Source organism: Camelus bactrianus, chromosome 16 (assembly GCF_048773025.1).
Source record: "Camelus bactrianus isolate YW-2024 breed Bactrian camel chromosome 16, ASM4877302v1, whole genome shotgun sequence".
Lineage (NCBI taxonomy): Eukaryota > Metazoa > Chordata > Mammalia > Artiodactyla > Camelidae > Camelus > Camelus bactrianus.
The window spans coordinates 37,442,160-37,455,473 of NC_133554.1; the positions used below are offsets into that span (position 1 = coordinate 37,442,160).

The 13,314-nt window shown below is 43.3% G+C and overlaps 1 protein-coding gene across 1 annotated transcript in view; it reads right to left on the reverse strand.

The window, feature by feature from the left end:
• Positions 1 to 9,585: 9,585 nt before the first annotated feature.
• LOC105071594 (uncharacterized) overlaps positions 9,586 to 13,314 on the reverse strand; it is a 35,617-nt gene continuing 31,888 nt past the window's right edge. The window contains exon 7 of the mRNA XM_074341910.1: positions 9,586 to 10,597. The gene's annotated coding sequence lies outside the window, so the exon portion shown is untranslated. The remainder of the gene's footprint in view (positions 10,598 to 13,314) is intronic.

Sequence of the window (13,314 nt, forward strand, 5' to 3'; positions counted from 1 at the left end):
TTTTCTGTAATCATTAGATGCAGTGCTTATATTTCCATTAAGTCAGTTTTACTGATTGAATTATTCAGATCTTTATCTGGATTTCTAAAAAACCATTAACTCGGAGTTGTGTTTTGTTTTAAAATTTTCCACTCTATGGAATTTTCTGTTTCTCCTTATACCTTTAGTTTTTGTTTCCATACACCTAAGGCAGTATTGTTAGGTAAATACAAACTTGGAATTTTTATATCTTTTTGGTGAATTAAACCGTTTATAGTTATGAAATGTTCCCATTTATCTCTAGTAAGTTTTTAACCTTAGAGTCTACTTTGAAACATACTCATATAGCAACACCAGCTTGCTTTTGCTCAGTGTTTCACGGTAGAACTTTCCCCCATATTTTTACTTTCAACCTTGCTGTATCTTTGTGTATTGAATATACTTCTTGTAAACAAAAGATAGTGTTTATTTTTAAATCTAATCTAACAATAATCGAAGCATTTACTATATTTATATTTTTGATACATTTGGTTTTAAGCTGCCATCTCACTAAGTGTTTTCTATTTGTTTCTCCTGTTCCTTGCTTTTTTTTTTTTTTTAAATAAAGCTTTTATTTATTTATTTTTTTATTTGGTGGGAGAGATAGGTTTACTTATTTATTTACTTTTAGAGGAGGTACTGGGGATTGAACCCAGGACCTTGTGTATGCTAAGCATGCGCTCTACCACTTGAGCTATACCCTCCTTCATCCTTTTTTTTTTTTGACCTCCCCTTCATTGACCTCTTTCAGATTGATTGAGAATTTTATTATTCATCCCCCTATTAGCTCAGAAGTTATAAATTCTTTTACGATTATTTTAAAGGTTATGCTAAAGATAACCAACACACACTCTTGGTTTATCAAAATCGAATGTTAATTGGCACTTGTACACACTTCTGGGACAATGCAAGGACTTTAGAACATTTTTGCTCTATTTATCTTGCTCTGTTTTGTATGCTAATTGTTTACATGTATTTCAATTTTCTCCCTATATGTACATCCTGCCCCAGATGATTAATATTCCTGGTCTGCTGTAGATTCTTCTTTATCTTTCTCCACACTTATACAAACATATACATTTAGCAATTTTATCTTTGGTTTTAATAAAACTGAGGTTACATTAGATACATTTTTGTTGAAACTTGCTTTACTCACATAAATACCATCACTGTATTTTTTAAGGTCAGTAGGTGCATATCTAATTCAGCTTTTACATAGCTACATATTATTCCATACTGTGGATCTTCCATACTTCACCCAGTCATCCCCTATTATAAACATAAAGTTATATTTAGTCTTTATCATTGTAAGCATTGCTATAATAAATAGCTTTGTACCTGTGCCTTGAGATATTGGTGCTTTTATTTCTATAGGATAGGTATCTAGATATGAGATTTCAGGTCATAGCTTAAGTATGTGTCTTTTCTTTTTCCTAAGGGGGATGGAATATTTATATATATCTCAGAAAGAAAAGGCTTCTTTTAAAATAGCAACAAAATGAAATACCTGAGACTAGTAAATAATAAATAGTAAAATACCTGAGACTAAGCTTGATTTATGTGAGGAAAATTTTAAAGAAAAATTTTTGAAGTATAGTTGATTTACAAGGTTGTGTTAGTTTCAGGTGTACAGCAAAGTGATATATATATATATATATATTTTCATATTCTTTTCCATTATAGGTTATTTATTACAAGATACTAATATAGTTCCCTGGGCTATACAGTAGGTTCTTGTTATCTATTTTATATATAGTAGTGTATATCTGCTAATCCCAAACTTCTAATTTATCCCTACCACCAGCTTTCTCCTTTGGTAACCATAGTTTGTTTTCTATGTCTCTGTTTCTGGTTTGTAAATACATTAATTTGTACCTTTTTTAAAAAATTAGATTCCACATATAAGTAATATCACATATTTGTCTTTTTCTATCTGACTTACTTCACTTTGTATGATAATCTCTAAGTCCATCCATGTTGCTGCAAATGGCATTATTTCATTCCCTTTTATGGCTAAGTAATACTCATTGTGTATGTGTATATATAAGTATATGTATGTGTGTGTGTGTGTATATATATATATACCACATCTTCTTCTTTATCCATTCATCTGTCAATGGACATTTAGGTTGTTTTCATGTCTTGGCTATTGAAAATAGTGCTGCTACCAACATTGGGGTGCATGTGTCTTTTCGAATTATAGTTTTCTCTGGATATGTGCCCAGGAATGGGATTGCTGGATTATATGGTAAATCTATTTTTAGTTTTTAAAGAAACCGCCATAGTGTCCTCCATAGTGGCTGCACCAATTTACATTCCCACCAACAGTGTAGGAGGGTTCCTTTTTCTCCACACCCTCTCCAGCATTTATTATCTGTAGACTTTTTGATGATGGCCATTCTGACTGGTGTGAGATGATACATCATTGTAGTTTTGATTTGCATTTCTCTAATAATTAGCCATGTTGACCATCTTTTCATGTCCCTAATGACCATCTGTATGTCTTCTTTGGAGAAATGTCTGTTTAGGTCTTCTTCCCATTTTTTGATTGGTCTTCTTAAATTTTTTTGATATTAAGCTGTATGAGCTGTTTGTATATTTTGGAAATTAAGCCTTTGTTGGTCACATCGTTTGCAAATATTTTCTTCCATTCCGGAAGTTGTCTTTTCATTTTGTTTATGGTTTCCTTTGCTGTGCAAAAGCTTTTAAGTTTAATTAGGTCCCATTTGTTTATTTTTGCTTTTATTTCCACTACTCTAGGAGACAGACTGAAAAAAAAATATTGCTGTGATTTATGTCACAGAGTGTTCTGCCTATGTTTTCCTCCAGGAGTTTTATAGTATCCTGTCTTACATTTAGGTCTTTAATCCATTTTGAATTTATTTTTGTATATGGTATTAGAGAATGTTTTAATTTTATTCTTTTACATTAGCTGTCCAGTTTTCCCAGTACCACTGTTGAAGAGACTATTTTTTTTAATCATAAAATAACAATGGCTTAAATAAGATAAAAGTTTATTCTCCCATATTTTTACTTCTTTTATGAAGTTCAGAAGTAGCTAGCCCAGAGCTGGTGTGGTAGTGGTAGTATCACAGGTTATCAGGGATATAGGCTCCCTGCAGTTCTCTGCTGTGCCGTTTCTGGGATGTGGCCCTTGCCCTCTTAGTCAAAAATGGCTGCTCGAGCTCCAGCCATTGCATCTGTTCCAGGTAATGGAATGGAGGTAGGGGATAGGGGAGGAAATTCCCCCTTCATCTTAATAAGATCAGAAGTCAAATACAACATTTCCATTTATTTCTGACTGGCCAGGGTGTAGTCACATGACTATATATAGCTGCAAGGGAGACTTTGAACAGTCTTTTTCTAGGCAGCAGTATGCTCAGCTAAAAATAGTTTCTATGAACAAAGAAGGAAGGGGGTAATGATGATGATGTGGACAACTGGTAGGCTCTGCTGCAAAGGGAGCTGATACCTTAGGGCTCTGAACTACTCACTACTCAGTTTTAACCAGAGTTTTCTTTTATCTGCTTACAATGTTGGTGTCACTGTAAGACTTAAACATCAGAACTCTATATTTGAAAGAAGAATCGAAACCACTCTGCCAAAGCAAATGTCCCTAGCTTATCAAACAGGTGAACAGGAAAAAATGTAGTGTTGCCAATATATTTCTAACTCCTTTGTGGGCCTGGGGCCAAGGAGAAGGCAGGGTCCAGGCCCATGGCTTCCATCCCTTGAGAACATATTGTGAAAGAAGGATTGGTCCTCTGTGAGGTGAATTCAAGCCAGGAGGGAAAGGCAAAACCAGACCCTCGAAGATCAATGGTAGATTATGTATTAGTCAGGGTAGGCTAAGCTGCAGAACAAATAGATGCCAAACATTCAGTCATTGAACCAAGAAAAGGCTTCTGCCCCTCGCATGAAAGTCCAGGGTAAGGCCTTAGGTTGGTGCTGGCGCTTTGCCGTGCCGTGGGGTCCATTGGTCAGTGTGAAGTCAAAGGAACAAATGCTGACAAAATATATATTGTGTCATGGAAGACTTCATACATACACAAAAGTAAAGTGGTATTATGAACCACTTTCAGAAAAATCTAGATTCTTTCTTTTCCCTTCCATCTCTCCTTATGGATAACCATTCAAAAAATATTTTGGTTATTGTCCCGATTTGAAAAACTCTGTATGTGTGCACATGTAGGCATGTGTTCTCCCTCCTTTCTTAAATAAATGGCTGTGTACTAAACACACTTTTCTCCACCTTACTTTTTTCACTTAATATTGTTATCTGGAAGCTCACCCCAAAGCAGTGTCTCAGAATAGCCCTCACTCCTTTTAGTAGCCGCTTCGAACTCCATTGCATGGATGGACCACAGTTTATTCAACTGGTCCCCAACTGATGGACATTTTGTTGTTTCCAGCCTTTTACTACCACACATCACGCTGCAGTAGCTTTGTGCATGTATCTTTTGTACTTTTGCTGTTGTGGTTTGGGGATAGGTGCCTAGAAGTGGGATTGCTGCGTCCAAGGGTAAATGTCTGTGTAATTTTACTAGATACTCCCAGATTCCCTCCTGGAGTAGGGACACCATTTTGCATTCCTGCCAGCAATAGATGAGCACACCCAGAATGAACATGACTCTCCCAGTGTTATGTTTTATAGATGAAAGAACAGAGGTACGGGGCATAAAATAACATGCCCAGATCACAGAGCTATGATGTAGCAGAGATGGAACTTGGACCCAGCTGAGAAATGTTTTCCCAGGAGATAGGATGCAGGGTGACAGGCTGGGAGGTTAACCCCTCCATAAGCAGCGTCCTAGATTCCTGGGACTGGCTCAGCCTCCAGTAGTTACATTCCAGTTCCAGAAAAGCTCTGTGTGTTTCCCATCTTTGGGACCACACCCCAGGGACCTCTCAGGATGGGCCATCGTCCCAGCAGGGTGTCCCCTGTTAGAAACAGCCTTTCCTTCCTGTCCCACGTGAGTCATCACAGAACAGCCACCAGACCTGAGCTGACGCTCCTTTCTCCCCTAAGTAGAGCATCTGTTTTCCGGGGAAGATGTGATAGGTGCACAGAGAGAAGGAACCAATGTGTCTGGCGATCAACAGCTTCTCGGGACACAGAGTCATTTGAGGGGGCCCTTACATTTTTCAATTTTATAATAAAGCGACTCAGCTTTATTATTTCCTCATGATGCTTTGAGAGAGAGCAGCTTATACCACCAAGGAGAAAGCAAAGGGGAGAGCAGAAAGCTTCACGTGCAGAGCCCGGCACATGCCTCCCACCAGTAACCATCACACCACCCTCTGATGTGGGTATGATGACCTTGTTTTCACAGAGAGAGAACCGAGGCTCTGAGAGGTTAAGTGAGAACTCTTAACATCTCGCCAGAACTCACACAGCTGGCCAGTGGCGGAGGCTGTTCAAATCCAGCTTCCCTGGCACTGTGTTTTTTTCCACTACGTTCACTTCCTCTCCTGTAGGAGAGATCCAGACTCAACACAGGGAAACTTCCAGAACTGCTGCTTCAGGGGTCAGCCCCCCCACTCTCTGGAGGACTTTCAGTAGCCTTCCTTGGGTCCACCCATGACCCGGTTCATCTACACTCTCTTCCAAGGACATGGCCTCTAGTGTTGTGGCCGTTAGTCATCAGGTTGTGTTCAGCCCAATCTGGTGTAGATGATGGGGTGGATTTCTTTTCTCACAAAACTCTGAGGCAGAGGTTAGGCTTCAGCCACTAAATGTAAGAACTTTAACTTTTTAAAAAAACTCATGTCCTCTGCTCTGCTTTCCAATGTGTCCATCTTACCGTCACCCTGGTCCCCTCTCTCTGTTGCAGGATGGCTGCCAAAGACTTCTAGATTCTTCCTGTTCAGGGAGAGAGAGGAGGGTTCTTCCACAGTGCTGTTGAAAGAGCCAGAAAACCCTAACAGTTGTCTTCTTCAGTTTCATTGCCTCAAATAGGGTCCCATGCCCACCCCAGACCAGCTACACGGCCAGAGGATGGGATGTATTGTTGCTTAGACTTAAGCTTTGTGTACCACTCCTAGTACAGGGGCAGAGTTACTCCCCCTAAGCACATGGGAGGCATGGCTACCAGAACATAAATCAGGGTAGTTATCGTGAAAAAGGATATGGATTTTAGACAAGCAATCCCCATCCCATGTCTACCACAAATCCTGAATTCATGTCTCCACCCTGACCTCTGAGTTCTCAATCAAATTGCCTACCCAGTATCTTCACTCAAATGGCTAATATGCACCTCTAGGGTAATATGGCCAAAATAGATCTTTTGATTCACTTCCCATCATCTGTTTCTCCATCTCAGTAAATGCATTAACCATTTACCCAGCTGCTTTACCCCAAAAGGCATTCATCTCTTACCACTCTCCCCTTCACACAGCAGGCTGTAGCCATACTGTCATTCTTTTGGTTCCTGGGCTTATTCCTGCCTCAGGACCTTTACACCTGCTGTTCCCTCTGCCTGATATGCTCTTGGCTTAGAATTTTTCATGGCAAGCTGGTTCTTGTCATTCAGGCCTTTATTCAAATATCACCTTTCCTGGCCACCCTGTTCAAATTAGGCACCCTGCCCCCAACCTGCCACTGCCTGGCCCATTACCCTGTTTTGGTTTCTTCTTAGAACTTATCACTATGTGAAATGATCTTGTTCATGCATTTTGTTTGCTTGTTTATCATCTGTCCCCTTTCTAGAACGAAAGATCTGTACCAGCAAAGACCTAGCCTGTCTTGTTCACCTCTGTGTCCAGAGGAGCTATGCAAATATCTATATGTGATACCTATGTGAATGTCTACATGCATGCTGCCCCCTGGAGCTGTACAACATAGCAGTCCCCAACTGTATCCCAGAACCTAGAATATGCCTAGTACATTGTAATTGCTTAATAAACCTAGATACATAATTGGATGGATACACAGGTGGATGAATAGAGTGATGGATGGAGAGATGGGTGGATGGATGGACGGGTGGATGGATGGATGGATGGATGGGGTGGATGGTGTCCTTAATTATAATCCTGCCTGAGAGTAGAAAAACTACATGTCCAATAGGCCCTTGTTGGGGCAGAGATGTTCTCTGGAATCCAAAACCCCATTTATCACCTCTACCATTTCAGTCCCTAGTTAGGCTGGGAAAAAAAAGGGTTCTAGCTTTGAAACCCCTAATAATTTCAATTATCCATTCCTATAATCCCATGTGATTCCCAGTAGCACATTTGGTCAATCTCACCCCAACTCAGGCAGGCCACTTGCTGCTCATGGCTCTGCCTTAAAAAGCATCAAAGAAATGGCATTCTAGAACTAAAATAATTATTATTATAATAACTAACATCTGTACAGCACTTTATATGTTGCAACACATTATTTGCATAGATTATCTGTTATTCATCACAATAAATCTGTTGCCATTATCATTAATATTATGTCATTGAGGCTCAGAGGGGACCTTAAAGATGATCTAGTCCAGAGATAGCAAACCCTTGCTACCCAAGCCAATACCGTCTCATCTGCACCCACGGCAGACATCACTAATCAACTAAGGCACTCTCTCCTATTTAGCCCCATTCCCACCACGGAATCCTTCTCAATATTGAAACCCAGGCAGCCACTTCCAATCAATCAGACTGACACACATGACAGAAAGCATGTTCCCAGTGGGCTAGTCCATGTCCCTCATTTTGCATGTGTGGAAGTTGGGGTCTAGAGGTGCTACTCAATGAGTTAGTGCCAGAGCCAGTGCTAGAACCCTGGGTTCTTGGTCCACATGTAGTCATGGGTCTTCCCACTGGCCCTGGCACATGGGTCAAGGAGATCAAGATTCTGATTTAACTGAAAGTTGGGCTTTTAAAGGTCCCCAGGAGACCATAACTGGCAACCAAGGTTGAAAATTACTGAAGTTTTTTCCATCTGTAACAGTGTTGACATATTTTTCTGATGTTAAGAACTACCCGTAGCCACTTGGTAAATGTACAATGTACATTTGTAAACATACAAGTCTCTCCCCTGGAGAATGTGATTCAGGTTTGGCCTGGAGCCCAGGAATCTGCATTTTCATAAGCATCCCAGATGATCCTGATCACCTGGGAAGTTGGGCTGTGCAGCTCTCAACAGGTTCGGCCACAGAGGGTTGGGAGGCAGGGACTGACCTTGGCTTTGGCGCTTCAAACCATTGCAAAGACTTCAGTCTATTTACCAAGCGGTCGCGTTTCTTTTTAAGTCTCCAGACTAGATTATTATGTAATCCATCTCAAGAAGTTATAAGAATAATATCACCCTCATGCCTGGCTGATGTAGAAAAAGGGCCAGCAAGGAGAGAGAGAAAGTAGAACACAGAAGGAAGAATGAAATGAAAATTGTCTATTTTAGACAGGCAATTTTCTCTAATGTTCTGTTCTCTTGTTTGCTTGTCCTTCTGAGAGCTCAAGGACTTTTTCAGGTGAGGCAAATCCGGGGGTTGTTCTTGAGGGAGACGATTAGTCTTGGGTGACTGGGAATGTGGGTAAGCATTTCTGGGATCAGGGTCCAGGAAAAACCAAGTGTCCAGTGCCAACACGCAGGCCAGGAGTCCCGATCACACACCACCTGGCCCCGAGGGGTGGGGCCACACTAAAGTGCTGAGGCTTCCCTGTGAGTCAGACAACAAGCTGAATTCCTTTCACCCACAGGAGAAAATCCTGCAAAGTATGGTTAGTAGCTCCACTTTACAGATGTGTAAACTGAGGTTCAGAGAAATTACACTATCTTCAGCTTAATCTAGGAACTTGTCTCTGGAGGGGGGAAAAAACAGCATTGAACCCAATTCCCAGGACTCCCAAAAAGAGCCAATCGCACTGGACTATTAGGGTGAGAAATGCTTGATGCTGTGAAAATGTGAACTACAGTCATTTTGTTTTTTCAGTCATACATATTAATAGAAAGAAGTAGCCCAGAGAATTACAAGTAGCAGATTCTCTACCTAAATTTCTTTGTCCTTGAGCTAATGCTGAAGTGGGTGACCAATCCAAAGCATGAAAAAAATGGGTCTGGAATTAAGAGCAGACCACAAATATGTACAAGAAGCCTTCAGTATGTGTACACCCTCTGACCCAGCAACTTCACCTCTAGGAATTTATCCTCTCAAGATAGCTGAGTAAGTGGGCCAAGAAGGATTTACAAGGCAGCATTGTTTATATTTTTGAAAAACTAGCAACAGTATAATTGTCCAACAATAGACTTAATAACAATATAGCACATTCACATTGGCAAATACCACATAACCAGGAAAAATAATGACATAGATGTGTATCTGTGGAGACAGAAAGCAGTTCATCGCCCTTTTGCTGAGCAAGAAAAAAGCCTGTGTTGGAGTAGTATGTAGGACATGATTGTGGTGGTGTTAAATAAATGAATAATATTCCAGTAATGATAATGGATCTGATCCAGATATCAGATAAACACCAAAAGTTCAGCAGTAGAGTAGTAGATTATAATGTCTATGTAATAGAATTAGAGATCATTTTTATTTGCTTCTTTTTCCCCCATTTATCCAAACAGGATGAATATTTATGCCTTGCTCTATTTCCTTCCAGTTTTATTGAGATATAATTAACATACACCACTGTGTAGGCTTAAGGTGTACAACACAACATAATGACTTGACTTGCATATATTGTGAAATGATTACAATAATCACAGTAAATTTGGTTAATAGTCATCATCTCATATAGACAAAAAAAAAAAAACCAGAAAAGAAAAATGGTTTTTTTCCTTGTGATGAGAACTCAAAATTTACTCTCTTCACTTTCAAACAGACCATACAGCAGTGGTAACTACAGTCATCACTTTGTATATTACACCCCCAGTACTTACTTATCGTAACTGGAAGTTGGTACCTGTTGACCATCTTCATCCAATTCCCCACCCCTCACCTCTGAACTACAAATCTGATCTCTTTTTCTGAGTTTCGTTTTTTGTTTATTTGGGTTTTTTTTAAATTTTAGATTCCAAATATAAATGAGATCATAGAATGTTTGTCTTTCTCTGACTTATCTCAGTTAGAATAATGCCCTCAAAGTCCATCCTTGTTGTCACAGATGGCAGGATTTCCTTCTTTTTTATGGCTGATTAATATTCCATTATATGTAGAAGCCACAATTCTTTATCCATGCATCCATCAATGGACACTTAGATTGGCTGTGTTCCTTCCGGAGGCTCTAGGAGAGAATCCATTTGCTTGCCATTTCCAGCTTCTAGAGTCTGTTCGCATGCCTTGGCTTATGGCCCCTTCCCTAAATCATCCTGACCTCTGCCTTCTCTCCTCTGCTTCTGTCATTGCATCATCTTCTTAGACTCTGACTTTCCCACTTGAATAATACAAGATAATCTCCCATCTCAGGATCCTTAATTGAATCACATCTGCAAATTCTCTTTTGCTGTGATAAGTAACTCCCAAGTTCTTGAGATTAGGACATGGACTTTTGCCGGGGGTCGGGGTGTGTGTGTGGCATTATTAAGCCAACCACATCACCCAAGAGGGCAGGCTGGTCGTCTTCTTGGGGGCTCTCAAAAAGACTTGAGGGATTAGCACTGTTGGGAATAGAATTTGGGGTAAGAGTTAGCAGGCTTTGGGCATTCATATTAAGTGGTCATTCAAACTCACAGGGTAGTGAACCTTGGCAACACTTGGGGTCAATACAAATGGGGAAACTGAGGTCCAAAGGGAGCTGAGGATCTGTCTAAAGTGGCAGGGCTGGTTCTCCAGCTCTTCTCCAGATGTTTCATTCAACTGACATCAGAGAAAAGGGGGTACTGCTGCTTGTGGTTGCTGCTGTTTAAGGCAGAGAACAAAATCTACGAGATTTTATTTTTTTTGGCGGGGGCCGGTGGGGGTTGCTTTGCAAGGGCCCGTAGCCCCCGGAGTGTGAGTGGCCAGAAGAGACTTGCTGGGCTCTTTGAAAGGCTCTCTGCTCACTGGGGCTTCCCATCGAGGGTGGGAGGGGCGGTTCCCCTGAGGCTGCCTGGCCGCTGCGGTCTGTCTCCACAAGGAGGAAGCTTCCCTCCTGCCCCAGACCTGGGCCGTGGGGTGGATTCTGGGGACGAAGGGGAAGCACTTGGAACCCAGCCAACAGGAAGGCCTTTTTCTGTCTTTGACCCCCTGGAGAACCTACATGAGCGTGTGCCTGGGTGGGGGCGGGTAGGAGGAGACCGCCTGCATTGCTTGCTTTTTTTTTTCCCCCTTTCTTTGAATCTTTGTTCCTTTCCTTTCTTGAGTCAGCCAGTTTCTCAGTGAATTTATCAGAAAGAACCGCTCACATCAGAACACCTGGGTTTCGGTCCCGCCCCTACTTCCCTCCCAGTTTCTAATTCTAGCTGTGTTACTTGACTCTTGGCCTCAGTTTGCCCATCAGTAGCCTCAGGGTCGGCATGGATGATCTCCAAGGTGCCTTCAGATTCATCCAGCTTATGCTTGTGACAGCTCCCTGTCAGTCTCCCCACCTCCACCCTCTACTCCTGGGCTCTCAGGCCCAGCTGGTCGCTAGACTCAACCCCTCACCCATGTGCACTCTGACTCTCACAGCGCTCAAATGGCTAGCCTGGGGCCGGGCCCCCAGCAAACCGGGCTCCATGAACACGTAGGAAATGACTCAAAGGAAGGGGCCCCAGGCCCAGGGGCCAGGTCACACTCCTTGCACCCGGGGAGGGGAAGCCTCTGGCTCCAGCTTCGTTCTGCAGGAGAAAGGCTGAATCCCAGGAAACGGGTTGTTAAGGAGCTAGCAGCCGGCTACCGACTTAGATAATGAGTACTTGGGTTTTTCCACCCCTGTTTACCTTGTGTTAAGTACATGAAAATGATGTCATCTCTGTACCCATCCAGCTGGCGCAGCTGACGGGGTCTCTGGGGCTCATCAGGGGCTCCTCTCCTCTGCACTCAGGTAACCCCAACCCTCGTCAGTGCTGGGGGGCCTTGGGGAGGGAGTCGAGGCCAGTGGTGGCTCTCTCCCAGCTCCCCCCTCCTCCCCTCCCAAGTTCCTCCAATCCCATCTCTCACCAGGAAGGCTGTGCTGGTGTCTCACTGGCCCCCCTGCCGCCACCAGCCTGTCTGCTTCAACCCCTTCAACCCCCATGGCCAGAGGGAGCTTTCTAAATGGCATCTTGCCTGGAATCCTTGACAGCCTTCAGTTTTGTGTTCAGAAGAAAGCTTAGCCTGACCCCAGGCCCTAGAAATCTGCCCACCCATCCAACCTCCCTCACTTCCCCCCAAATCCTGGACTCCAGCCTCAGCCCTTCAAGCAGCCAGAGCGTCTTCCACATTCTAGAAGGTTAACCTCCTTTTCTTCCCCTAGATCTTCACCCCTGGGGACCCTTCTTTCCACGACTCAGAACCAACCCTCCCCACACCGCCCCCATCCTTGCTCCCCCCATCTATGGGCACTCATTGTCCTGCTTGGAAGAAGAGACTGTCAGAGGCTGCAAAGTTTGCAAGACACAGAAAGGCCCTGAGGTCACCGATCAGCTGAGGAGATGAACATGGGGTGAAAGGAAGGGTGAGAACTCTGGTTGAGGAGGTACAGGATAGAAGCATGGCCAGGAGGGCCCCCCTTGGGGTCAAAGCAGGGAGAATCCACCTCCTGTTGACCCCAATACCCTCTACCCAACCCCTCCCTTCCTCCCATCCTGCCTGGCTTTGTGACAAGGGTCTGAGGCCTTCAACAAAGCCCTCACAGCTGCTTCAAGCATCCTCAGAGTACAGCGTGCGTGCGGTCACTGAGGACAGCCAGCAACCCAGGATGGGGCAGGGGGCCCAGAGAATACAAAGGAAGGGGTGACGGCTCCTAGCGTGTTCTCCCAGGGAGAGGGCAGATTTGCAGTACCCACTGCGGCCCATGTCCGGTTTCCTCTGAAGCAGCCCCCGTAAGCTCAGTTGGAAGGATCTCCTGTTCCAGAAACTGGTTCCCACCAGAAGGACAGGCTCAGAGATACAAGCTCTGCTGAGGACAGTAAAGGAACCATGTGGAGGGTACTCTGTAAAGAGGGGGCAGCAAATAGCAGCAGCCCGTGCGAGCTCCCTCATGCCTCTCGGCACCCCATGACCAGGCACCGTCGCTCCCATTTGACACATTTTGTACACTCAGTACACGTGTGCACTCGCACAAAGCCAGGCAAGTACCTCCACCCCACCGACCGTCAGTTTTGTCTTCTGTTAAATGGGCTTATTGAGACCTACGCCCCAAGGCTTTGTGAGACTGAACAAGGGAGTATGTGTGACAGGGCTCAGCACGTAGGAGGGTATCAAATCCTAGCTT